This window comes from Capricornis sumatraensis, chromosome 17 (genome assembly GCF_032405125.1).
Source record: "Capricornis sumatraensis isolate serow.1 chromosome 17, serow.2, whole genome shotgun sequence".
NCBI lineage: Eukaryota > Metazoa > Chordata > Mammalia > Artiodactyla > Bovidae > Capricornis > Capricornis sumatraensis.
This window is the reverse complement of record NC_091085.1, coordinates 23989493-24012538: the sequence shown is the minus strand read 5'-3', so window position 1 is coordinate 24012538 and position 23046 is coordinate 23989493. Positions and strand designations below refer to the sequence as shown.

At 40.6% G+C, this 23046-nt stretch overlaps 1 protein-coding gene and 1 pseudogene across 1 annotated transcript in view; both read right to left on the bottom strand.

Moving 5' to 3' along the window:
• RNF150 (ring finger protein 150) overlaps positions 1 to 23046 on the bottom strand; it is a 271800-nt gene that overhangs the window by 191301 nt on the left and 57453 nt on the right. The window lies entirely within an intron of this gene.
• On the bottom strand, positions 3618 to 18052 carry LOC138094011 (regulator of nonsense transcripts 3B pseudogene; annotated as a pseudogene).

Genomic DNA, 23046 nt, shown 5'->3' with positions numbered 1-23046 from the left:
AGCATCAACAAAAATAATTTTGTTTGTCAACAAGAAATTTATAGTTTAAATAAATTTCTTTTCCATGCAGGAAAGAAACCCAACATATCACAACCACTGATGTAGGTGTCAAAATTAAGCAGAGATGAAGAGAATACATTGTCCAGCTGAAGGCTCTCAGAGCCAGAATGGGTTATTTAATTTGACAATAATATGGGATTAGATTCCCCAGATTGGGTCTTCCTAGCTATCCAGCCACGACGATGGTGACAGAAGCAAGTGATTATGGTCGGTAATTAAGAATAACCAGGGGACAGATGATAGAAAATACATCACTGAAAAATCATTGTATTTGGTTTTAGAATGAAGCTGTGATTCATGTGGTGAGTCTGTTCTCCTTATTCCAGGAGTAAGCAGTTCAGCCACGTGCAGAGAAATCAGAGACACTGGTCAGTATTCGATTTCTCTCTTTAACACCATAAAGCAAATAATTCACATTAAGGTAATTAGGAGCACAATGCTTTATTTGCTTTCTTATGGATGAGCTTTGACACTGGAAAAGAGCCCAGAGAAACAGTCTGCCTGATGAATACATCTCTGCTTCTTTAAAACAGAATGTGCACACGTGCCCAGTTGTGTCAGATTCTTTTGTGATCGCATGGACTATAGCCCAACAGGTTTCTCTGTCCATGGGATTTCCCAGGCAAGAGTACTGGAGTGGGTTGCCATTTCCTACTCTATGGGATCTTCCTGACCCAGGGATCAAACTCGTGTCTCCTGCATCTCCTTCATTGGTAGGAGATGCGCTTTACCACTAGGCCACGTGGGAAGCCCCCACAAAAGCCCTGATGGACAGTCAGTGAGTAGCCGCAGCCCTCCACCCTGACTCTTCCCATGTACCCTTTTCTGCTGACCTGCCCCACTGCCTCCCAGGGGACTTCCCTGTGCCCTAATAACTACCCGCCCCTAACACATGCATTGACACCCCCTCAACAGAGCCCAAGTGTTCTGGTACATGCCCTCTTCTGCTTCACAAACAAATCTGGCAAGAGTCAACACCCCACTCTGGGCATCCTGCCTGCCAACAAGACCAAAAATCCCTTTGCTCTGAAAGCAGTGAGCATAAAGACTCAACTTCACTGTGTAGGCCATAATAACTCCAAATAATTCCAAGTGATTCCTCCTAATTAAACCCAACGTCACCTACCCTTTGATACAACTGAAATAATTAACTTTAAGCAACGACAGGAAGCCATGGCAGTGATTTCATGAACCACCAGATGAAACAACTCTGTGCATAAAATCAATGGTGAATCTCATCAGTAAATTGCGTACACGACTGGTATGCTGACCTTGAGATGCCAAATGAATGTATTCCTATTAAGATGAATGAACATCTATTTTTCTGCATATGAAGATGTGATCCTACTGGAAACTTTAATAACAGGCTTCTTATTATAAAATTACTACATATTCACTGTAAATGTTTGAGAAATATACAAAAGAGGAAGAAAGGGGAAAAAAGAAGTAGAGGGAAGAGAAGGAGGAGGAAAACTCTTAACCTAACCATCCACAGACAATACTGTGAATAGTTTGGTGGCTTTAAGAATTGAGAATATGATACACTTTCTGATTTTTAGTCTGCCTTTTCCCGCTATGCTACTAACGTATTCTGGTTAGTACATAATCCTTACAAAGCTCTGAGAGCAACAGGAGACAACATTTTGCCCTTATCCTGGATCTAGTGGTTTGTTCTGCCCTCTCCACTTTAAACCCAGCATCTTCCTGCGGCTACAGGGCCTGCTCCACAGGTTCCATTCCTTCTGAGTTACCCTCTTTGTCACCAGAGCTTTTTTGGCCACCAAGAAACCAGCCAGAGCACCACACATTTAGCCAAATAACTTATTCCTCAGCCTCCTCACTTGTATTCTATGATCCTTTGATCCCTTCTGGACACAAACTTCAATGACTTGGGTTTTGCATCAGTTCCACAAAGTCTAAATATGCAAGGTTAAAAAAGCTGACCAATCAATCATCAAATGGAGAGTTCTACTGTTGATCTGTTTTAACCATATAGTCATACATTTAAAACTTAACAAAATGTGCTTTCATCAGAAGATTAAGGGTTTTATCCCAAGGCCCAATTTCCTGCATTTCTTTTTTGAATTTATCCTAGTTGCAGTTTGATATTCTCTGCAGTAATTTTTTCTTAAGGTTAAAGTTTCCACTGAGTATCATCAACTATTCATTAAGAATTTCAGTTGAAATTTTAGATCTATCTGTATCAGCAAAGTAATTTGAAAAGTTGAGGTAATTTACCTGGAAATCTGAGATTTAAAGAATCTGGCTATTTCGGGAAAGTTTACAAGTTAAAAAACATCATCTTTTATCTATGTATTCACATCTTAGAAAGAAATGCACAACTTTAACATCTTTAGTGTTCATATTTTTCATTTCTAGTATTCTCTGCTAATTCTTTTAGGTTTCAAAGAAGAAAAGTATTTGATGAAAATTAAAATTTATAACAAAACTTATTTAATATTACAAAACTCTGAATATACGCTTTCTATGTGAAGAAATAGATCCATCTTAAGTGAGTTATTTGATTATGAGGGCAAAAGAAATAATCTACACATAAAATCTTATTGAAGCTTCCACTGTATCATACATTATTTCAAAATGTATAATATCATACATTTTTTGAGTAATGTTGATATTTATTGACATCAATGCAAAATAAGCTAAGTTGTTATTTAACAGGAACAAATATTGGTGCAGTTTCCTTCCTGGAGAGGGTAGGCACTCAGCTCATGGGACCTAAGGTCAAACAAAGACTGGATAGTCAAGCACCAACTAAGGGTTAGACTTTATGAATATAAAAATTGCTAAAGGCAAAAGGAGATTTAAAAAAAAATTATTTCACACTAATTTCACATAAGCAAACAAAGAACTAGAGTGAAAGTTGCTCAGTCGTGTCCGGCTCTTTACGACCCTATGGACTACACAATCCATGGAATTCTCTAGGCCGGAATACTGGAGGGGGTAGTGGTTCCCAAACTAATCTTAAAACTTCAGGACGTAAGCTATCGACAGGACATGACTATTTAAGTTTCTGTGAAAATGTGTTATATCCTTCACTGTACTTGTATTACAATTACATGCTTCTTGCTTCTACACTAGGCAAAGTCAACAGTTATCACCAACAATGACTATAACTAGATCTGAACGAGACTTCACGGTGACTGCTCCATTGAAATTTAAGAAAATACAATCCAGGATTAACAAAACCTTTCGATTTGAAAGCCAGTTCTTGTATCTTCTTCTCATGTCTTGCCTAAATAAATCCTCGTGTGACATTTCTTGCCTGAAACTACAATGCATGTCCTCTCCTCCTCAGCTTTGTCTGACACTTTAAAGTTAATCTGTAGGCACTGCATAAAAAATGAGAATCGTACTTCCGATCTGAACCTGCTATCAGCTTCCTGCTTTGACGCAAAACATATTCCTCTGCAGTGTATCACCAGCCCAGCGACCCCCTTTCTCTCTCTCCACCCTTTGCCCTGAAGGCACTTCTGGATTGCTTAACTCGCGCTCTTTGGCTGCCGAGGCAGTTGGGACACCTAAGGCCATTTGGACTATCACTCCTCACTTCCCTTTTTTCTATGGCTAATGCCACTTTCTGGCTTTTTTTCTACGGCTGACTCTCCAGACTTGGTGCTGTCATCAGGGGGACAGAGTCAATTTCAGCTTCGAGCGTCTGGCTGGTAAAGCTGCATTGCCGGGCAATCCTTGTTTCTTATGTGATCTCTCTTAACCACTTCTTCTCTCTTTTCAGTTTTTTTCTGAGCTGCCTACTGGCTCTGTACTTTCAGGCTTCTTTCCTTTATCGCAAAGTGCCTCTTTCTCCTTCTTCCTTTCTCTTCGCGCTCCTTCCGCCTGCGGCGGTCTTCTTCCTGCCGCGTCAGCCTCTCTCTCTCCTGCAGGATGCGCTCTTGGCCTCCTTTGTAATCCCGCTTCCTCTCCTTGTATTCTCTGCCACTCTTATCTTAGGTCTCTCAGGCTTTCATCTCTAAATTCACCCTCAGAACGCTTGGGCAATGTGCAACTCTGCCTGCTGGCTCTTTCAACACTCAGATTCTCTTTGTCCAATTTCTTTTTCATCTCTTTTTTCTGGCTTCTTGAGCAGCTTAATCTTTGGTTCATCCTTTAATTTGTCCCTTTCTGGATCTCTAGCTTCTTTCGCTTTTCTATATCTTTCTGTTTTCATTTCTCTTTCCACTTCCTCCTCTCTTCTTCTCTTTGCCTTTTTCTTTCTATTTCTCACCGTCTCCTTTCTTCTCTCTTTTCTTCTCTCATCCTCTGCTTGCTTTTCAGGAAGCTCAAAAGTGGAGTTGTCTTTTTAGCTATTAGTTTTCTAATTTTTGCTTCTATTTCCTCTAGTAGTGTCTCTGGAGTAGATGTCATTTTCTCATTATCTGCAGCATAGCTCTCCAAAAATTTTCTATATTCTGGATCATCATCGGTAGTCCCAACTTTGCCGGGATATTCCTGACCTTTATTGTCAAGGAATACATAACCATCAAAACAATCTCTGGACAAAATAATGTTTTCTTGGTTTTTAAAATTAATGTATGCTCATGCATACATATGAGGATACAGACTAGTATCATTAGAAAAAAACTCAAAATAATCATGCTCAGGCATAGGCTGAAGATGTTCCTGAAGCTGCTCTTGGTCAAAGTGGCTGGTAATCTCTGAATTACCACCTGGGGGAGTCAAGAGGGTTACTCACTTCTCCTTAGGCCTATGTTCCTTCTCTCTTTCATGGCTACAGCTTCACTCCTCACCATGGTAGCTCAGCCTAAACCAATATCATACATCATTTTGAAAAATTCTATAATTAAATTATAGAATCCAATAATTCTATGTTTTATTGAAAACACATTTATCTTCATGACAGAGACAGCTGGCAATAGATCGCTATTATATAAAATTTATTTTAGCTTAGGTCCCATCACTTCATGGCAAATAGATGGGGAAACAGTGGAAACAGTGTCAGACTTTATTTTTCTGGGCTCCAAAAATCACTGCAGATGGTGACTGCAGCCATGAAATTAAAAGACCCTTACTCCTTGGAAGGAAAGTTATGACCAACCTAGACAGCATATTCCTAAGCAGAGACATTACTTTGCCAACAAAGGTCCGTCTAGTCAAGGCTATGGTTTTTCCAGTGGTCATGTATGGATGTGAGAGTTGGACTGTGAAGAAAGCTGATTGCTGAAGAATTGATGCTTTTGAACTGTGGTGTTGGAGAAGACTCTCAAGAGTCCCTTGGACTGCAAGGAGATCCAGCCAGTCCATTCTAAAGGAGATCAGTCCTGGGTGTTCTTTGCAAGCAATGATGCTGAAGCTGAAACTCCAGTACTTTGGCCACCTCATGCGAGGAGTTGATTCATCAGAAAAGACTCTGATGCTGGGAGGGATTGGGGGCAAGAGGGATTGGGGGCAAGAGGTAAAGGGGACGACAGAGGAAGTGATGGCTGGATGGCATCACAGACTCGATGGACATGAGTTTGGGTGAACTCTGGGAGTTGGTGATGGACAGGGAGGCCTGGAGTGCTGCAATTCATGGGTTTGCAAAGAGTCGGACACGACTGAGCGACTGAACTGAACTGAGGAGATTCTATGGATTAGGATAGAACACTGTTCGTAATTACTACGGTTACTATGGATAACTGTCAAATATGTAATAGATGAACCTAGAAAGGAATACAGATATGAAGAGTAAAATATCAGCAGGAGGAGGTGGGGCTTTTGGGCCTTACATTTGTGTTATGTGCTAATGTAAATTATATCAAGATAAAAGAAATCCAAAGGGAAAACAATAGTGCTTCATATCACCGCCTCCACGCTGCTGCAGCACAGATGGACACTTACATAAGACCCCACAGAGATCTGCTGGACTAAATGTTCATCTTTTACGACTGCATAGAGGTTTCATTCGGAGAAGGCAATGGCACCCCACTCCAGTACTCTTGCCTGGAAAATCCCATGGATGGAGGAGCCTGGTTGGCTGCAGTCCATGGGGTCGCAGAGTTGGACACGACTGAGCGACTTCACTTTGACTTTTCACTTTCAGGCATTGGAGAAGGAAATGGCAACCCACTCCAGTGTTCTTGCCTGGAGAATCCCAGGGACACAGGAGCCTGGTGGGCTGCTGTCTATGGGGTCACACAGAGTCGGACACGACTGAAGTGACTTAGCAGCAGCAGCGTCAGAGGTTTCATTATTCTTTCCATACCATTTCAGAAAATAAATTTTGAGCTAGTGAGCCATCTGCTCACACTGTGGGGATAAATCAAATAGAAAAAGGAACTCACTAACACTATTTTCTCATTTCATATGGTAGCAAATGAAATAAGTCTTTAAAATAATCAGACCAGTGGCATACACTATTTTAAATTTAGCCCAGTATGATTCACAATAAACAAAATGCAATATGACTCTTCCAGAAGATGGGAGACGTAAGCACAACACACATTAGTGAGAAAATGCCACTGTAAAGGAAATCTGACTTGTCTTAGAGAAAATTAAGTATAGCATACAAAATTTGATATAGTGTGTTAAAGAAAAATGTCAATAAATTCTTACTATAGCTTCAAAGGAATGCTGGCAAATGTAGGCTTACTTGGCCTAGACAGCACAGTGGCCACTACATGTGAAAAAATTCAAGAAATAAAAGATTCATAAAAATATAACACAAAGTATTTTATCATATTTTAAATGAATCATTAGCGAGTCTGCTTATTTAAGCATATTCCACTTACATACAAAAGGATCTGAATTAAGCAGGTTCTACTTCAATTGATAAATAAACCACATTTCAAAAGTAAAGAAAACATCTCCCCAAAGTATGTAGAGATTTTAAAATTTATTGAAGCATATAAGAAAAGAGGCTCAATCAGATAACTATGAGCTGCAGAACTGTTATAAGTGGATGAAATACTTTTATGAAATCACCTGTAGCTGAGTTATCTTTTGATGTCTTAAGTTTGGAAGGTTTGGGAGACTAATTTTTATACTAGAGTAGAAAAACAAGTCTTTTTAAAGTGAACAAAGAAAATGGAATATATTATACACAAAGTAAAGTAAGATATAAAAGGGAAGTAAGAAAAACTGTAATAAAATATTGGTTTTGAATGCATGGGATGATGAGTTTTCCTTTTGGGTTTTTGATGTAAAATTGATATTTTTTTAAGTTTCTTTGTATTATAAAAGAAATGAACACACATATGCACATGGTAAACATGTATATCAAACACCTGGGGTGCAAAATCACCCATAATATTATACTTAGAAGCAGTACCTTTCAACAGTCTGGCATCCAGCCAGCTAACCTTGACCCTACACATTCTTTAGATAGCTGAGATTCTATTGTGTAGGCGATTTTTTTTTTTACAGATAATGTTATATTTGTGTTTTAAAAATATTTATAAAGAATATGAATAACATTCATTCACAAATTTATACATAGAGGCATTGTATTAAATGAGTCATGAGCAAATTAGCTTATTTATAGTGTATTTTACTTACTTACAAAAGCATCTGAATTATGTAGATGCTATCTCAATTGATATAAACCAATTTTAAAACTGAACGAACCGTCTCCCAAAAGGACATAGATTTTAAGTTTTACTCACGGACACAAAGTTTGTTTAATCATTTCCCTTTCTGTCCTTACAGTTATGTGTGTATGTGTTCAGTCATGTCTGACTCTTTGTGACCCCATGGACTGCAGCCAGCCAGGCTCCTCTATCCATGGAATTTTCCAGGCAAGAATGCTGGAATGGGTTCCCATTTCCTTCTCCAGGGGATCTTCCTGATTCAGGGATCGAATCTATATCTCCTGCATTGGAGGTGGATTCTTTACTGCTGAGCCACCTGAGAAGACCAAACGAAGGCAAACAGGTCTGTACATAATGCAAAGTTATTTCTTTATGATAGAGTCTCAAAAGTTAAATTTTTAAGGTAAATAATATACATTATTTTTAAAGTTCTAAATGAAAATAAGCAAACTGCTTTTCTGAAAGGTTGTGCCACCTTATATTTCCAGAAGTTACAGGTCAAAGTGATGGTTTAGAGCTGACATTGTTTTTAGTTCTTCAAGAAGGACCTGCCAAAACTGGGCTTATGCATAAAAACAAACTGATTACTTAAAACATGCCATTTCCTTCTCCAGAGGATCTTCCCAACCCAGGGATCCAACCCAGGTCTCCCTCATTGCAGGCAGACGCTTTACCATCTCAGCCCCCAGGGGAGCCTTAAAACATGCTATGGACAAGTTATGCTAGACCCCAAGAACACAAAAATAAAGACAGTATTCTTTCCTTCACAGATTTTCCAGACCCTCACAATTTAGAATGTGTATGCATTCCTGTGTGTGTGCACGCGTATCTGTTTATGATGGCCGGGGTGGTGGGCTAACGACAAAAACTGAGTAACCAAGAGTCACACACTTTATTTTACTTGACGGCTTTGATTTAGCCCCTCTTGCTTACTGAACTATAAAAGCCATTCTATAATGAATCCCTGACAGACAGTCCAAAGCAGCTGATTGGTGACTCCATAAACAGATTTAATCAAAGTTAAAAAGGCAGATGGCCTCAATGAAACCAAACAACTTCAACATTTTTTTTTACTTTGTAAGTTCTACTTAATAATCATAAAATCCATATTGAACATTTGCTGTGTGTCAGATACTATTCTAAGCACTTAGCATACTTAAACAAATTTAGAGCAGGCAATAACCCTATGAGTTAAGAACCTATCAATTCCCTCATTTTATATCTGAGAAAACCAAGGCCACATTGCTAGTAAGTGGCAGAGGTGGGATTTGAATCTTTATGCACCAAATAAGGAAATGCACAGTAGGTGTGCTTACTATAAGGTAAAGACTTGGAAAACATTAACCAGTCCTGGCTATGTATGTTTCTGTTCTGGCCTACAGGTTATGACTACTGTGAGGTCAAGGGTTATGACTAGAATGTCTTTATGTGGCTTTCCTCCAATTAGTTACAGTTCTATTATATTCACATAAAAATACAAAGACACAAAAGACAAAAACAGAAAGTAGTAATGTGGAGAGTAGACAGTCTCTCTCCAGGATTATTTGCCAACTTAAAGGCAAAGCAGAGGGATTTCCCTGGTCCAGTGGTTAAGACTCTGCACTTTCAATGCAGGGGGTGCCAGGTTGATCCCTAGTCGGGGAACTAATATCCCACATGCCTCATGGTGTGGCCAAAAAAACTGTTTTTATTAAAAAAAAAAAAATGTTCAGTTGCTCAGTCGTGTCTGACTCTTTGCAACCCCTCTTTGCAACTCTAGCTCACCAGTCTCTTCTATCCATGGGATTTTCCAGGCAAGAAAACTGGAGTGGACTGCCATTTCCTTCTCCGGGGTCAGGGGACAAATATATATACATATATATACACACATACATATATATATTTAAATAAATATAGATAAATGCTTTTAAGATTTTTTTTTCAAAAAAGGTTTAACAAAGATAAACGAAGTCAGGGCAGAGGCTTTGACACTGTGATAAGGCTTTATAAGCTATATATTTAATAGCCTGACAGTTTTAAATAAGTTCTCTGTATATCACAGGGCTCAATGTCTCCAAATTAACATGCTTCTCTAGTTTCAGCACTGAATGAATGCACTTGGGTTACTTTGACCTAAGGTGTTGCGGAAGCCACAGGCTTGACACTAATGTGAGAGGCAGAGACAAGGGAGAAAAAAATGCCAGAGAGAAATATATGACATAAAGGAATTCCTTGAGAGTATCTATATCTGAATGCTTCTGACCCCTCTCAAAATAGAAAAACACTATTTTAAAATACTGAAACACAAATAGTTCCTAGAATTGATTATAGGAAAATAAAAGCTCCCTGTTTGTAATATATTTCAAGTTTGCTATGCCAGTGGCTATTAGGTAACTATTAAGAGATGCCTCCTAAAGAAAAGGGAACCCTCTTGCACTGTTGGTGGGAATGTAAATTGGTGCAGCCTCTAGGGAGAACAATACGGAGATTCCTTTAAAAACTAGGACTAAAACTATCATATGACGGAACAATTCCACCACTGGGCATATAACCTAAGGAAACCATAATTGAAAAAGACACATGTGCCCCAATGTTCTCTGCAGCACTATTTACAATAGCTAGGACATGGAAGCAACCTAGATGTCCACTGACAGATGAATGGACAAAGGAGTTGTGGTGCATATACACGATGGAATATTACTCGGCCATAAAAAGGAACACATTTGAATTGGTTCTAATGAGGTGGATGAACGTAGAGGCTATTATACAAAGTGAAGTAAGTCAGAGAGAGAAAAACAAATATCAGATATTAACACATAGATATGGAGTCTAGAAAGATTGTACGATGAACCTATTTGCAGGGCAGCAATGGCGATGAAGAGCAATGGAGACTAGTGGACACTGTAGGGGAAGCAGAGAGTTGGACAAACTGAGAGAGTAGCCCTGAAACATATACATTACCATCTGTAAAACAGATAGCCAGTGGGAATTTGCTGTATGCCTGCAAGACACAGGGAGCTCAAAGCTGGAGCTCTGTGACAACCTACAGCGGTAAGATAGGGTGGGAGGTGGGCGGGACACTCAAGACGGAGGGAACATATGTATTAATATACCTATCGCTGACTCATGTTGACATATGGCAGAAACCAACACAACACAATTAGCCTCCAATAAAAACTAAATTAATTAATAATAAAAAATAAAGAAACAGAAGAAAGATTAAAAAAAAAAAAAGATGCCTCCTAGGAACTTAAGACTCTGAGCTCCCAATGCAAAGGGGCCTGGGTTCAATCCCCGGTCAGAGAACTAGCTCCCACATGCTGCAACTAAGAGTTCACATCCCACAGCTAAAGATTCCACATGCTACAAGGATCAAAGATCCCCTGTGCCACAACTAAGACCCAGAACAGTCAAATAATAAATATTTTTCTTTAAAAGAGATGCCTCCTCATGAAAGTCAAACTTTCAAGGGTAAGGGCGTATATGCTCTAAGAAGAAATTCATTATAATTCCCACTTAAGAAAGACTAGACTCAGCAATTTCATAATATTTCTCAAGAGGTCAAACACTGGAAAAACTGACCTTGATATCCTTAAGTCCACTGTGGTATAAGAGCAATATTCACTCCAACTGTCTACCAAACGCCAATTCTTTCAACACATATGCCCTCCATCTAACCACACAAAGCCATGCAACCTACATAGATCTCCCAAATAGAGATGGTGTATAACTAGCATATCCATCTCTATCTGAATGTTGACACTGGCTGCAATCCAGGATCTTCATATAGTAACTTCAGAAAAGGCTTGCTTTCCTGAAGCTGCTCGTGATGAAATAACACATTGCAGGCATTCTCTCTGCATGGGTAGTCTGATCTTCCCCATCTCTTCCTTGTGATTAACTTCTTAAGCCTTCTCACTGCTATTTGATTCATCGGATCCAAGGGTGTTCAATTTGGAAAGGAATGAATCAGCATGAACTTCCTCCTCCTACTGTTAAATTATTTCTCCTTATGACCCTTCTCCTCTGGATGTAGGAAGATTAGAGCAAGGTGCAACTATTAAAGGCTATCATTTGTTCAGTGTGTGTGTAAAAATATCAATCCATTCCCCAGTAATTTGAGTACTCTACAAATTACACTATACATTTCAGAAATGGGTGTCTCCAAATCTGCAAGTCAGTTGATTGTTTGCAGCAATATCAATGCTTCCCTTTCAAGGAGAAGGCATCACAAGAGACCCTCAAATTGTGAACAAGTCAAGAGCAATTCAGACACTGAAGCTTAATCTAAAAAAGATACCGATGCCAACTTTATGGAACACTTAGTTAATTTGCACTTCTAAAATGCTTTAGACACAAATACATCTTGATATTAAAACACTTATCCACATCAAGAACTCACATTAAAATTTTTTTAATTTTAAATAAAGCATACTGTTCCAAAGCTTCCTAAGAAGAGGGTTAGAGCACTTTAAGTTAGCATTGTGCTATGACAGTCTCTGCAACTAAAAGGTTTCCATAGATTTTTACTTCCTGACAGGCAGGGTTGACGGCCCAACTCAGCCCTGAAGCAGCTATAGCAGGCAGACAGTCACCTTTCCGCTTCCCATAAAATTGTGGAAGCAAAATCTCTGAAGAGGGGAAAGAGACAGCAAGGCGGCAGAGCATAACCTTTAAAAGAATGACACAGCCCAGGGATACAACATAAAGTGATTAGAACCAACAAGATCCAAGATGTAGATGAGTCTTCTTCCACTAGACTCAGAGTGTCAGTATATACTTGTTGTAACACATCCGCAAGCTAAATGACACACCACCAGTACCACGGCCGTAAGGGTCACAGAATAGGCAGTGGACCGATTCCTAGAAATCCCCACCCCTTCCTCAAAATTTAATAACTGGAATATTCCTCCTACTCATTAGTCAGTGAAATCACCCACCCCTATAAAAACTGACAACCTCATACCCTCATGCCTCTCTTGCCTTCCAAGATGGCCCACATTGTCTACGGAGTGTGTTTCCTCCCTAAATAAACTTTAATAAATAAAAAAAACAAAAAGTCTCTGAAATATGAATTCTATCTGAGTATTTTTACAAATTTTTGCAAAGCAGATCCTTCCCCCAAACATCAAAGACATACAAAGCCACAACACATAAATAATGTAGAATACTTGGTTGGCTACTAATGTAAATTAGCATAATAGTGAATTATTAATACTGAATAACCATTATGTACATGTTTTTAAATAACTTCAGATTAATTACTTGCAAACAGATCACTTGCCTAATTTAGTTTTCACAAGTAATTAAAACAGATAAAACAATCTGTTGTTAGAGTACAAATTGCTTATTATTTGTAAAAGAACACAGAGTGATTGAAGTTGTCAATCTTTTTGTAGAAATTTGAAGTCATCCTTAAGCTATTAGCTTTCTAAGTCAATTTTTTTTTTCCAGAGAGAAAACATGTCAGTCTTATCAGAAGTACCACAAATAGATCAGCTTTATTCCAGCTCTTGCAACGAGATGACAGGTTATTTTCTGTTGTTGTTCAGTTGCTAAGTCATTTCCAACTCTGTGACCCTATGACCTGCAGCACGCAGGCTTCCCTGTCCTTCACTGTCTCTCAGAGTTTGCTCAAATTCATGTCCACTGAGTCAGTGATATTATCTCTAATCATCTCATCCTTTGCTGTCCCCTTCTCCTCTTGTCCTCAGTCTTTGCCAGCATCAGAGTCTTTTCCAATGAGTTGGCTCTTCACATCAAGTGGCCAAAGTATTGGAGCTTCAACTTTCGTATAAGTCCTTCCAAGAATATTCAGGGTTGATTTCCTTTGAGATTGACTAGTTTGATCTCCTTGCAGTCCGAGGGGCTCTCAAGAGTCTTCTCCAGCACCACAATTAGAAAGCATCAATTCTTCAGTGCTCAGCCTTCTCTATGGTCCAGTTCTCACATCTGTACACGACTACAGGAAAAACCACAGCTTTGATTACATGACCCTTGGGCGGCAAAGTGATGTCTCTGCTTTGTAATATGCTGTCTAGGTTTGTAATAGCTTTTCTTCCAAGGGGCAAGCATCTTTTAATTTCATGGCTGCAGTCACCATCTACAGTGATTTGGGAGCCCAAGAAAATAAAATCTGTCATTGTTTCCACTTTTTCCTGATTCATTTGCCATGAAGTGATGGGACCAAATGCCATGATCTTTTTGAACATTGAGTTTTAAGCCAGCTTTTTCACTCTCTTTCACCTTCATCAAGAGGCTTGCTGCCATTAGAGTGGTATCAGCTGCATATCTGAGATTGTTGATATTTCTCCTGGCATTCTTGATTCCAGTATGTATTTACATTAAAAAAAAAAAAACTCGCAACATAGTGGCATATATTATATTGTCAATCCAGCCTGCATTTCTCGTAATGTACTCGTCATATTTACTGGATTCATCCAAAGTCTGTGGCTAGGTATATTTTTATGGTAGAAACAATCTGACCAAGATTGTTTTTCTGTGCAAGAATCAGAAAGTTCTAGACTAAGCATTTAGTGACTCTTTTGATGGTCAAAACCAGAGAGAGGGTTTGATTAAATTCAGGGCATATTACCTCCCTGCTGTTGAGGAAAAAAAAATTCCTTAATCCTAATGATCTGGATTGGTTTTCAGGATCAATCAATATCATAGTTATTTGTTAAATGACTTGACTATAAATTACAAGAAGGTGATCCGTTAAAGCTTTCACTTTTGATTCCCATTTTCAAGTTCAGAGAGGATAATCTCTCATAAAGGCTTTTTATGCTAAGATAGAAAATGTCTCTAAAAGCTCAGAGAAAAAATCAAATAAAAGAATTTTATACTCATCTAGGGATATAGGTAAAAATTAAGGATCTCCTTGGAAATAGTCACATATAAGATACTTTCCTATTACAGGGAGAGTCAAGATATAGTCTTATAAATGAGCTAAATTTGCTTTTAATCACTCAGATTTTTATATGACAAGTTTTAGCACTGAGATCAAAACAAACCAAAAAGTATTAGTATTTCCAAAGCTCTTATCGGTGAACTTTGTCTTTTAAAAAATGGAATAAGAAAAGTGGGTGGTGGAATACAGTCAATAATATTGTAATACATTTGTATGGGGCAGATGGTTGCTAGACTTGCTGGCCATTTCATAACATATGCAAATGTCAAGTCACAATGTAGTATACACTCGAAACTAACATTATGTTGTATGTCAACTATATTTCAATTAAAAAAAAAGAAAATTGTATAGCATTTCCAGTTTGTCTTAAGAGCCGAAGACCTCAAATACTTTTGCAGTATCAACAAGAAGAAATGAAAAAGAAAGGAAGAAAATAAAGGAAGACAGTGAGGGAGGAAGTAAGTGGGGAGAGAAGGAAATTTCTTACTGGGAAAAGCAGAAAATATCTGACCTAAGAGTTTAATTAATTTAAAATATGGTTGCAATCTAAATACATGGGGTTTCTGAGTGTGATAATATTCTTCCATGAAAATACAGCATGCTATGCTTCTGGAAAGGACATTTAATGGGAAGCCTGGGAAAAGTTTTATGGGAAACAGAGTCACCTATACACTTTTAGGAAATACAGACGTTTTAAAGGAAAGAGATAAGGATGGGAGCCTTGTTCTTTTGGAATAAAGGCCATTCACCAGTACTGAAATCTTGACAGCAACTGCGTCTGAACAGTTCCAAAGCTATAGTGTCAGAGCTGACACTGCAAATTTGGGTAACAGTCACTGGTTCTTCTCTATGGGAGATGAAAATCAAATACAAATGGGAGATTCTGCCATGCTCTCAAGCAATTTCAAGGGGAATGAAAGTGAAAGTGTTAGTCGCTCAGTTGTGTCCGACTCTTGGAGACCTCATGGCCCGTAGCCCGTCAGGCTCCTCTGTCCATGGAACTCTCCAGGCAAGAATACTGGAGTGGGTAGCCATTTGCTTCTGTAGGGAATCTTCCCGACCCAGGGATCAAACCCAGTTCTCCTGCATTGCAGGCAGATTCTTTACCGTCAGAGTCACCATACTTTCAAGCAACGTCTAGAGGAGGGCTATTTCAGTCTCAGTGTGCCTCTGAACCACCTAGGGGTTTTGTTAAACTGCAGGTTCGGATTCAGTAGGTGCAGGGTCTGAGACTGTGCAGGGAAGCGTCTGCAGCATGAACTCACTGGAGCAGAGTCTAGGGCCTCAGCACGGAGGACCCTGATCACCCACAACCACACAACAGTGTCACCAGCACTGTTGCAACAGGTAGAGTGTTTTATATGTTGAAAGGAACAGATAAATGTACTTTATATTATGAAAGGACAAAATTCTTTCCTACCTACTGACCACTTCCGGAAAACAGAAACTGCCTTATCAGAAACCTCAACAGTGGCTGAAGGTCTCTGCAGAGATGTGTGACACATTGCCGTATGTTAACAGAGATAGTACAGACTGATGGAGGTGCTAATGCTTGTTTCTCTAGCATTCTGTAGTTCAGGCATGCGTGTTTTCAGTGGGACAAAAAGGAAAGAAGAGTCACATGTTTAAGATTTATGTGTTTTAAGTTGCTTTTATGGAACAGTCTAACTGTATAACATCAAAGAATATAACATCTGTCTCCTACCAAGTAGCATATTAAAAGGGCAATCACAAACATAACTGCATATAAAGTCATTTTTGTACAAACATTTGAAGACTGTAAATTATAAAACAGACAGATATTAAAAGTACACATTTACCATCCTTGCCCCAAGCTAGCATCCATTCTCAATCTTATTTTTATTCGATTTTTACGCAGCACATCACCGTGACCCATGAGCAGGGCAGTATCATATTGAGTCCGGCTCCTTCTTGCTGAATCATCTCTAAGAGTCACAGCCCCAAAGCAGAGAGTTTCAGTACCTAAAAGCAATGAATTTACATTGTTTTGTATCGCTCCACAGTCTACACTGGAAATTTCTCCCTGAGGCTTCATATTTGCCAATGTCCTCCACAATGCTTGAGAGGTAAGTCATCACAGAGGACCGTCCACCCTAGTTCCATTATCCGCCATTCCTCAGGAATCAGGGTTTGGTATTGGTCACGCTGCCTGCTCAGCGGGGATGTTAGTCACAGCCGCTGTGGCAGAGCTAGGGACATGGGACGCAGTAGAAGAGGAAGAAGAAGCAACTGAAGTGGAAACAACCTTGGAAATGTAGGGAAACTGCCCCTCCAAGGCTGCAGCCAGTCTCTTTCAAGCTTCTGGGGAACAGCCATGGAAGGTGGAAGTGACCGTCCTAGAGACACGAACACAAGGGGGCGCCCTTGAGACCTGATGGGGCAGCACCGCCTGTGCTCTCCTCCCCTCTGCTCCGATGCAAAACAAACCTCTCAGGCATGCCTCATCCTCAACGTAAAATGTGAGAGGACCAGCCCTTACCTGCACTCTGAGGTCCTTGTGCCTCAGCTTCTTACTTTTTATTTTTTAATTTAATTTTTTTATTGGAGTATAATTGCTTTACAATGTTGTATTACTTTGGGCTGTACTACAAAGTGAATCAGCTCTATGCATATATATATATATCCCCTCTTTCTTGAACCCTCCCTTTCCCTCAGCCCCATCCCACTCCTCTAAGCCATCACAGAGCACCGAGCTGAGCTTCTTGTGCTATACAGCAGGTTCCCACTAGCTTCTTAATTTTCATAACATAGCAGTAATAGCCACTCCCCACACCACCACTCCCAGATCATGGAGGATGCGGAATAAAATAACACGAATAAAAAGACTGAGGAAAGAGAAAGGATTATACGACAACGTTATTATTATTACTCAGTGCTTCTGTTTTTTAAATACATCACCTGCATATCCAAGGAACCAACTGACATGTGGTACTCAGTGAAAAAGCCTGGGGAAAAATAGCAGAAAGGTCTAAATTTTAAATTTTAATTCCATGTAATTCTTATTGTTTTGTCTGACAAGCCAGGCCTCCATGGAAGGAGGCCTTCCTTCATGGAAGGCCTTGTAGCTCAGCTACAATCTGAGCTCCATGGAAGACAGGAGATGCAGGTAAAATGGAAGCTTTAGCAAAGACACGATGGATGAATACGGTTGTCCAGGCTAAGGGGTTCTGGGAAAGAACTAGAGGCTGGGTGGGGCGTGACAGACTGTTCAACTCAGACCCAGGAGCAGGGCTGGTGAGGATCTGGAAGTGGACAACTATTTCTGGATCGTTCCCATCCTGGAATTCTGGAGCAGGCAGAAGAATTTGGTAGCTTGAAGGCAGTGAAAGAAGGCATAGCCAACACTGGGGGCCCATGTGATTACTGATCTTGAACTCTGAGAATATATTATTTTAAAAATAATACCCAATGAATACAATCTGCTAGGAAGTGGCTGATATTAAGCAATACCTGTCAAGTAGAGAGCTGGCTTCTGGCACACGCATATCACAGTCACAGTGACTGGCACACAAGCCTGGCCTAGCTGGTTGTGTGGCATGACCGCAGACTGTTGACAAGAGAGGGCAGGTGTGCCCAGCAACCAGGAAAAAGGGGAATCCTGACCACCAGAATGTGAACGGGTAACTCCAGGATGATTCTTGATGGCAGGCTAGATGCCTCTGTGGGTCGGGGTCATGTTTGAAAAACAGAAACCACTCTGAGTATGTCAAACAAAGGAAACTGGTTCACCAGGGAAAGCTGAAAAGCAAACAGGGGAGTTTGAGGCAACCTAGAGATTAGCCTCCACAGGAAATTCTACCCCTCTTGGGACTGGAGGAGCAAAAAGAGCGAGTGTGTTACTAAGGCCCAGAGGTTGGGGCTGGCCTGCGGGACTCACAACCAGAGTAAGGCTGCCCAGTGGAGCGGAACCAGAGCTGCCACCCAAAATGAATGAGAGAGAGAAATATCCAGGCTTCTCCTGCCCCTGCTTATATCACTGCTTACCATTGCCAAACCTTCCAACCAACCCACTGGCAGGGAAACCTGGAATGCTCTCTGGGATCCAGGGAAGGGCAAGGAATGCTGGCCAGAAGATGATGGAGACTAAGACTTTAGCTCCCCTAGAGAAGGAAATGGCAACCCACTCCAGCATTTTTGCCCAATCCAATGGACAGAAGAGCTTGGTGAGCTACACTCCATGGGGTTGCAAGAGCTGGACAGGACTTACTGACTAAACCACCACCACTACCAAGACTTTAGCTCATAGGGTTATCCTATTAGTTAACTCCTTGCACTGGTCTTACACCAAACAACTTTCCAAATACCATTTGTTCAGTGAAGTGAAGTGAAAGTTGCTCAGTTGTGTCCAACTCTTTGCAACCCCATGGACTGTATAGTCCTTGGAATTCTCCAGGCCAGAATACTGGAGTGGGTAGCCTGTCCCTTCTCCAGGGGATCTTCCCAACCCAGGGATCGAACCCAGGTTTCCCACATTGCAGATGGATTCTTTACCAGATGAACCACAAGGGAAGCCTGAGAATACTGGAGTGGGTAGTTCCATCCCTTCTCCAGCGGTTCTTTCTGACCCAGGAATCAAACCAGGGTCTCCTGCAGTGCAGGCGGATTCTTTACCAACTGAGCTATGAGGGAAGTGAACAGAGATTATTCACCAATCAGCAAATTAAGTATTTTGTTTCTCTTGACAGCAAAATTTCTGACTGTAAATTAACAAACAGGAACTTCTGCTGGCCATGGGTTTTATTATTGCAATTCAACCTCTCTGAATGAAAATCAAGACCTAGGTCCTAAAAATGGAATCTGGACAAAGGTTGCACAAGTAAGGGTAGCTTTGGTTCCAGGGCTGACTCCAGAGTAAGGGGGTGGGGGACAGAGTCAGAAGGCAAGTATTTTAGGCTTCAAGGGCTGTACAATCTGTTGCATAGACTACCCATGACGTCACTCTGCAAAACAAGGAGAAAGCAGCTCTCAACAGTGCTTACACAAATGAGTGTGACTGTGTTCCAACAGAACTTTAGATACAAAGAAGAGTCGTGGGCTGGATTTGGCTGTCAAACTGGGCCACAGTCTGCTGACTCCTGGCCCAGACCAATGTCAACCAAGTAAAGGAAGCCCATCCTGAAGTAATTCTCAAAATGAAGCAATAATAAGTAGCTAAAAACCTGAGGGTACAGCTGATATCCATTGCTATTTACTAACTGGAATTATACCCTTTAATCTCAATTTAATAAAAGGTTCAAGATTTATTATATTTTCCCTGAATTTCTCCTTTATATTACAGATCACTCAGAAAATCTCTTCATTTTGCCTCAGAGCAATTTTTATATTTGTGATGACTTTTGACTTACCGCTTTTCTATATAATCTGAGTTGCGTGTAATTACAACAGGTCTTCAAATAATTTTCCATTGAGATTTTCAAAATATTTTCATTCCTAGTACTTAAAAACTCTGCCATCATTCCTTTTTTTCTCTCCTTATGTAACATTTGGTGGGAAAATCTTTAGCATAAGAACATTTTCTTTCAAAAAAACATTTTTTTTAGATCTGACTGAAAAATGATGATACCATCCATCCACTCAGTTGTTTTGAGAAAAATGTGTAAGAATATAATATCTATTAAAAGGTTACATGCCTTTTTATAAAATTGCAAATAGGAACAACTTTTTAAAGATTTTTTTTTTGAAGTTTTCTAAATTTGCACAGGGTTTCCCTGGTGGCTCAGAGGTAAATAAACCAACTGCCTGCCAGTGCAGGAGACAATGCCTGGGTCTGGAAGATCCCCTGGAGAAGGAAATGGCAACCCATTCCAGTATTCTTACCTGGAAGATTCCATGGACAGAGGAGACTGGCGGGCTACAGTTCATGAGTTGCAAAAAAGTCAGACAGCACTTAGCAACTAAGAAACAACAACAAAATTGCACAACATAAGCTGACATGCATAGGTTCATTCATATCCAGTTCTTCTAGATTTTGCAAACTTAGCTCTAATGCCTTCTGCTGTTTGCCATTTGCTCCAAATTCATTTCTTCTCTCTAGCAGTCTTTAGTTAGGCCTACTTCCCATTTCTATATTAAAACTGCTTTAAAAAAAAAACCGTATCAGTGATACTTAGTTTTTCTTTGCATTTTTCTCTAAAGATAAATGCTTGCTCTCTCTTCCTTGACCTAGAGCACAAGACGAGGCCACAGATTCTAAGACACCAGCTAATCTGATTCGACTTAACTGGTCACTCGGGGTTTGGCTCCTTATCTTCACAGCATGTGTTTTTTTTTGTCAAGGTTTCAAACTGATCTTTCCATTCTTCACATATTCGTCTTCTTGCGAAATTTATTAGCACCTTCATGTGGGTGGACCCTGACTCTCCATTCCTGACTTCGCTTACACATCAACTTTTCATCAAATTGGCATTGGCTGGCCCTCTTGAGAGGCTTCCCGTTGCAGTGGTAAAGAACCCGCCTGCAATGGCGGAGTCACAGGAGACACAGGTTCAATCCCTGGGTCAGGAAGATCCCCTGGAGGAGGTCATGGCAACCCACTGCAGTATTCTTGCCTGGAGAATCCCATGGACAGAGAAGCCTGATGGGCTACAGTCCACGGGGTCACAAAGAGTCGCACACGACTGAAGCGACTTGCACGCACACATGCACACACAGCCCCCCTGAGATCTTTACTTCCAAGTCTCTGAATAAAAGGAAAAACACTGCCCGTAAGACACAAATATCATTCCCTCCAAAATTCCGTATGATAAACACTACACAAAGTTCTTGACAATTTCAATTTTGCCTATGTTCAAATATTTAATACAGTCACATGGAAGTAAGTGTCACTTTCTTCCCTTGGTCAAAATGACTCCATTTGGAGGACGAGAGCTAATTCTATCACCACTCCAGTCATGTGATATCAATGGAATTGCGACTTTTGCCTTCCAAAGCCCCAGATGTAGGTCTAAGGAGTACAGTGTGAGAGACAGCAAGGAGCCTAGGGCCTTGGAAAAGTTGCCTGGCCGAGGGCTGTGCGCTCTTTAGCTGCACCTGTTATACTTCCTTCTGAGTACACTGGGAGAGAGGAGGGACATCGATGAGTTATGCCAGTTCAAAACAAGAGAGGCTCAAGAGAAAACATAGGTCCACACAACAACCTGTACGTGAAGGTTTATACGGCCTTATTTATAATCACCCCAATTCAGAGATCCTCGGTGAATCAACACACACATTGGGGCACATCAACAGAGAAGATGCTACCCAGGAGCCCACTACTGACACACACAGAGTGAAAGGGAAGTCGCTCAGTCATGTCCGACTCTTTGTGACCCCGTGGACTATACAGTCCACGGAATTCTCCAGGCCAGAATACTGGAGTGGGTAGCCTTTCCCTTCTCCAGGGGATCTTCCCAGTGCAAGGGTCGAACCTAGGTTTCCCACATTTACCAGCTGAGCCACCCAGAAAGCCCAAGAATGCTGGAGGGGGTAGCCTATCCCTTCTCCGGCGGATCTTCCTGACCCAGGAATCAAACCAGGGTCTCTTGCATTGTAGGTGGATTCTTTACCAGTTGAGCTACCAGGGAAGCCCACTGATACAATGACAGGGATAAATCTCAAATGCTATCTTTTCGGTAGAAGAAGTTAGATGTAAAACGCCAAAGACCGTACGATCCCATTCACAGAGCGTCCTGTGAAAACCAAAACTACGGGGATGGGCCTGGCTGCCAGGGGATGTTGGTGGGGGGAGGATCTGACTACGGAGTGGCAGCACCAGAGTATTTTAGGAGGTGATGGAACTCTTCTGTATCTTGATTGCAGTGGTGGTACATGACTCTTGTCAAAACCCATTTGCTATTCTTTAGTTTCTAAGTAGTGTCCGGCTCTTTGTGACCCCATGGACTGTATGTAGTCTGCTAGGCTCCTCCATCCATGGAATTTTCCAGACAAGAATATTGGAGTGGGTTGCCATTTCCTTCTCCGGGGATCTTCCCAACCCAGGGATCAAACCCATGTCTCCTGCATTTGAGGCGGATTCTTTACCACTGAGCCACCAGGGGTCAAAACTAATAGGATTGTAAAAATAATAATAAGTGAATTTTATTTACTATATGCAATTTAAAAATAAATGTTAAAAATGAAACCAAGATGCGACTTCCCAGGTGGTGGTTAAGACTCTGTGCTTCTACTTCAGAGGGCACAGGTTGGACCCCTAGTTGGGGTCCTACACACCATGTGGCTTGGCCAAAAAAAAAAAAAAGTATAAAAAAATTAAAAAAAAGTAAAATCAAGAAGGGGAGAGCCTCCTGGCTGTGGAAGCAAGAACAGAGACTAAAGATTAAATCCCACCACTGTTTAATTAACAACCTGGGGAAGAGTTTCATCTTCTCTTCCTTAAGCTTCCTCTCCCTGGTGCAGTGTGAGTGGCCAGGCTGGTGTTCTCCCCGTGTGTCAGGAGGATCTGTGCTTGCAGACACTTTGCTCACCCTGGCCACGCCTGATTCTCTAACCACTGGGCTAAGTCGTTTCTTCTAAATGATGGAGACTTTGATTTTT